General features: G+C 42.1%; 1 pseudogene; it reads left to right on the top strand.

Moving 5' to 3' along the window:
• Positions 1–5247: 5247 nt before the first annotated feature.
• Positions 5248–5583, top strand: LOC107129765 (mitochondrial import receptor subunit TOM7 homolog pseudogene; annotated as a pseudogene).
• Positions 5584–5792: the final 209 nt, after the last annotated feature.

Here is a 5792-nt window from a genome sequence, read left to right as displayed (position 1 = left end):
GGCCTAATTCGTAAGTTTTGATCTGAATTTCTTTTGTTCCTCCAAGGACTAGCTGTACTTCCCCAAGTAGTTCTTTTATCAAACTCCTTCTTATTCTTTTAGAAACATTTGTATATATCATATTGAAATATGGATTCATGAAATTATTTAGTTATGTTTTTTCCTAAATCAGATTCTGTTTAGATTCTCTTTTATTTAGTAGTTTTCTTAAAAGCCAAATTGCATACAAGGACTTGGGTGCAGATATTCTGTTTGAGAGGTTATCTCAAAGATTAAGAAGGAGGGGAAGAGTCCGGGTGCAGTGGCTCATGCTTGTAATCCCAGCACTTTGAGAGGCCGAGGCCAGTAGATCACTTGGGGTCAGGAGTTCCAGACCAGCCTGGCCAATATTGTAAAACCCGGTCTCTACTAAAAATGCAAAAACTAGCCGGGCATGATGGTGGGTGCCTGTAATCCCTGATACTTGGGAGGCTGAGGCAGGAGAATCACTCTAACCTGGAAGGCAGAGGTTGCAGTGAGCCAAGATTGCACCACTGCACTCCAGCCTGGGTGACAAAGCGAGACTTTGTCTCAAAAAAAAAAAAAAAAAAAAAAAAAAAGGGAAAAGGAAGAATGAGAAGGTGAAGGAGGAAAAGCAAATATAGTACCAAGATCTAGCCATGGACAGTGGGAATTCAATTTCACCCCGAGCTCTGAGAAGCATATGGTGTTCCTCCCAGCACTGTCCCCTGAAGGACAGGAGGCCAGAGCTTGTGTCCATCAGTTCGCATCCTTCCTTACTTGAGGATTGCTCCGAGAGATGTTAAGTCTCTGACATTTCTGGTCTTCCTTCTGCATAGGCAGACAATTGTGGCAGGCATTGGGACAGGCCCTGAGGCTGAAAATGTAAAGAAATCACAGGCAGGTACCTGAGGGGAGGCCTAAGACTGCACAGAACTGTCCATTACCCTTGCCGTGCGATTAAAAGTGAGATGAGGGAATGTGGCATGGAGAATAGACCCCTTACCTTAAGCTTTCATATTGTAAACATATATGATTCATAAGAGCCCTCAGAACAAGCACAGCTCATGATTGGCCTCCTTGTGAACAACTAGTTACACTGAAAATTGGAATTTGGGAGCAATTTCTAATCTCTTTGGAATTAAAAAAATCATCTTTAATAAGAAGCCACACCAATACCAGATTACTTACACCAGCAAGGCCATGGAAATAAATCTCTTTTTTTCTCCTCCCCCAAAGTTAGCATAAAAAGCAAAATTCAGGCAGAAACCAAATACAGCTTTCCAAAGAGACCCTGGGAAAGAACCCGAGGGTAAACTACCCAAACAACAGGGGCTCCAGGACCCAAGGAGCCCACGGGGGCTCAGCTTAGTGTCCTCCGGCCCCTGTTGATTCATACGTCTGGGGCATTATTTTTACTTGAGAAGGAATATTTTATTACATCACTCAGTGAGAATAATGTTTATTAGAAAAGATGTTAGATTTACTTATATTATTAAAGGAAATCAACCAGAGCAGTGCTGGTGATTTAGAGTGTCACTATGTGTAAAGAGAGATGGTCAGTGCTTCAATTTATTCTTAGACAGTGTTTCTCAAGCCCTTTTGACCATGATTGACCCACAAGAAGACATACATCTTACACAATGACTCAGTAGACACATACATACATATATAACTGATACAAAAGTTCCACAAGATAATAATCCTTCCTACATGCTGTGCTTTGTACTCTGACATTTTCTATTCTATTTATTCTATCTTATTTGTTCTATTCTTTTTTAAAAATGCTAGTCTAGACTCACTAGATTGTTTCTGTGACCTACTAGTAGGTCACAAACTGCAGTTGGAAAAACACTTCCTTAGGGCACCATAGCTTTGCACTCACAGTTCCACAACTAATCTGTTTCCTTCCATGTCATAAATCAACATACATATAATGTATTGCCTACTATCACCATGGAATTGTTTTCCTATCCGGCCTTGTTTTCCTTCAACTAAGAGTGTTATAGTATAGGATCTGTTGTTTTGGAAACTTTGGAAACATTTCTAAATTCTTTGATACTTCATTCTAAAAATGGCAAGTGATAAAACCTATAAAAGAGCATCCTGGAGTAGGATGGTTCACGGTGCAAGAAACAGACATCCCATCACCAGCTATCCTAAATAATACAGAAATACAGTATCCCACAGTGAGAGAGTTCATAGACAGGCTTGGTTGCTTCAGTGGCTCAGTGATGTCACCTAGGACCCTGGTTCCTTCCATCTCTCGGCTCTGCCAACCTCTCTGTTGGTTCATTCGTAAGCTGGTAACAAGATAATTGCAGATGCTCTGGGTATCACACCCAGGCACAACCACATCTAAAGGGGGAAAAAAAGAGTGACTCTCTTCTACCAGTGGTTCTTTTATAGAGAAGCTCCCAGCAGATGCCTTGTTATATCCCATTGGCTATAATCAAGTCACATTCCTGTTCCTAAATCAATAGCTGGCAAGGAAGATATTACCCCTAAACAAGCCAGTTTATGGAGAAGAAAGAGATACCTGCGCAATTAAGTCACAAATCCTTGAAGTTATTGACTCTCCCATTTTTTTTTTCATATTCTACATCTAATTTGTCATCAAATTCTAATGATTTTCCTTCTAAATATATCCAGAATCAGACCACTACCCACTGTGTCCATTGCTACCACCCTGGTCCTAGTCACCATAATCTTCCTCTTGGATATTATTGCTATAGTCTCTGAATTGGCTTCCTTCCATTCTCCACACTGCTCCTCAGAGTAGTCTCTTCTCAATACAGAGTAACCTTGCTACTCAAACGACATTATCAGGAGCGTGTCCCTCCCCACCTCTCCACAGTGCTTGTCTCCACATTGCCCATATTCAGACATACTGTCACTAAATGGGACAGCAATGAACATCAGGACTCCAACTAACATCTTATTATCTTAGCAACCTGCTGGAAAGAGATCCTATCCCAAAAGTCTAGCCACATTTCAAACCACATGTTGCAAAACACGGCCCCCAGAAATTATTGACCTGAGTGTCAGTTTCCTTTTCTGGAAGTTGTGGGTAATAATAATACATATTTCACAGATCACTGTAAGGAAAATGTGCTTCATGTATCTAAAGGCAACTTGCATAGGATTTGGCCAAAAGTACCACTTAATATTTATTCATTGTTAATTTTCAGATATGGGTGACTTGATTGTAGTTACTGCTTTAGAGAGCTATTAGAAATCAGCATCATTTATCAATGCTTAAGACTAGCACTTTTTGTATATTATCTTGCCCTTTGATTGTTTTTTGAGAATAATTTCTTCAGTTATATTGCCAAATTTTCCCTGTGAAATAAGGTAGATAAGAGATGGTTTTAAAATTTGAAAAACCTAGATTCAAAGCCTGGTTCTGCCACTAAAACATGTGGGATCTTATGCAACTGAATTACCTTCTATGAGACTCAACTTACTTATTTGTAAAATGAGGATAGTGATACTTACCTTACTGGGGTTACTGGAAGGATTAAATGAGATGATATTTATTATTTGCCTGGCACCATGTCAGGTTTAATAGACAGAGGCTATAGTTATTACCAGCCTAGCATGGTGTCCCCCACACAGTGACTACTCAATAATGTATACTTGGGATTAGATTAGACACACATTCCAGACCGTCAGGTTTGGTGGTTCACACCTGAACTCTTGGCAGTTCTGCTTCCATAGGTATTTCTACAAACTCATTCTTCTTAAGAATTTCCTTGGACACAGAGTTCTGCACAGTCAGGACTACAAGGCATTTCTTTGGTTTACTAACTACGCCCAAAAAGATTTATTTTATCATAATTTTTCTTAAGCTAAATTTTATTTCACATCAATAACTATTATTGTGTGTCATTTCCATCATATACTAATCTTTTTTCTCAATTAAGACTATTCCGGCTGGGCGCAGTGGCTCAAGCCTGTAATCCCAGCACTTTGGGAGGCCGAGACGGGCGGATCACGAGGTCAGGAGATCGAGACCATCCTGGCTAACACGGTGAAACCCCGTCTCTACTAAAAAATACAAAAAACTAGCCGGGCGAAGTGGCGGGTGCCTGTAGTCCCAGCTACTCAGGAGGCTGAGGCAGGAGAATGGCGTGAACCTGAGAGGAGGAGCTTGCAGTGAGCTGAGATCCGGCCACTGCACTCCAACCTGGGTGACAGAGCAAGACTCCGTCTCAAAAAAAAAAAAAAAAGACTATTCCAAAGGAGCTATGGGGTAAAGAGGAGTCAGGAGAAAGTGCGCCCGTGCCCTAAACTTTTGGTTTAGGAGAAATCATGAAAGAATGAATTTGAAAGGGAGAAAAAAGTGATAAGATGACATTTAAGGGCAAGTGTCACTTGAATGTGGATCGAGTGTGGAAGGGGAAAACCAGGTAAAGAAGCAGCACTGATATTTTGGCACCAGTTGGTGATATTACCCTATTCATTCACTAGGTTTTTCTTTTTGTCCATGATATGGTTTGACTCTGTGTCACCACCCAAACCTCATGTTTGTCATTCCTATTGTTGGGGGAGGCACCTGGTGGGAGGTGATTGGATCATAGGGGTAGATTTCTCTCTTGTTGTTCTCATGATAGTGGATAGTGAGTGAGTTCTTATGAGATCTGATGATTTAAAAGTGTGTGGCACTTCCCCCTTTACTCTCTTCCTCCTGCTTCACGTAAGACATTCTTGCTTCCCCTCACCTTCCACCATGTAAGTTTCCTGAGGCCTCCCAGCCGTGCTTCCTATATAGCCTACAGAATGGTGAGTCAATTAAACCTCTTTTCTCCATAAATTACCCAGTCTCCAGTAGTTCTTCATGGCAGCGTGAGAACAGACTAATACAGTCCATTTCTGGTTTATTCCAAAAAATGTTTGTTGAGCTCATTTAATATACTGGGCTGCCTGGTTGATGTAGGGCAATGCGGAGGCTGCAAGGCATAGCCTAGGCCTTGAAGAAACGTCAGAGCTGTGTGAGAGAGGGTTGCAGAGTGGATGTGGGTGGAAGGGATTCTAGTGTAAGACAGCTTCAAGAGGGAGTACTGGGACCTGCGGCAAAAAGGAGAGTATAAGAAAGCAACAGAAAGGAGAGTAAAAGAGAGAAGGCTGGAGAGTAAGGTGGGACAATATCATGAGTTCAGGAGTTAGAATTTTCATGTCACAAATCCTATCACAAGGGGCATCAGAAAGCAAATATTACCTCACCATACCACCCTGGCCATCTCCATGGTGACGCTGGGCAAAGAGGCCAAGCAGAGGCTGCAGTAGCTTTTCGAGGGCAGCCAATTTTCCATCTGCTGGGGCTTTATTCGTCTCATGACTTACCTGGAACTAAAGAAGGGTATAGAGCCTGGGATGTCTGAGCCAATCGTTTTGAGCCTGCTTTGGAGATAAAGGACTATTTGATCATCTGGATTTGGAAGCCATCAGTGGGCAGGAACAACATGGAGGTGTGCACTCTGATGGGGATAAGAAATGGGGCATCATTCAAATGTTCCCTAGTTGGCCAGGCATGGTGGCTCACACCTATAATCCCAGCACTTTGGGAGGTCGAGGCAGGTGGATCACTTGAGCCCAGGATTAGAGATCAGCCTGGGCAGCAAGGCAAAACCCAAACTCTACAAAATATACAAAAATTAGCTGAGCCTATAGTTCTAGTTACTCCAGAGGCTGAGATGGAAAGATTGCTTGACACTGGGAGGTTGAGACTGCAGTGAGCTATGATGGCACCACTGCACACAGGCACCTAGCCTGAGTGACAGAGCAAGACC

The sequence above is a fragment of the Macaca fascicularis genome, chromosome 5 (genome assembly GCF_037993035.2).
Source record: "Macaca fascicularis isolate 582-1 chromosome 5, T2T-MFA8v1.1".
Classification (NCBI taxonomy): domain Eukaryota; kingdom Metazoa; phylum Chordata; class Mammalia; order Primates; family Cercopithecidae; genus Macaca; species Macaca fascicularis.
The sequence above is the reverse complement of the archived record's forward strand: the minus strand, read 5'-3'. Positions and strand labels throughout refer to the sequence as shown.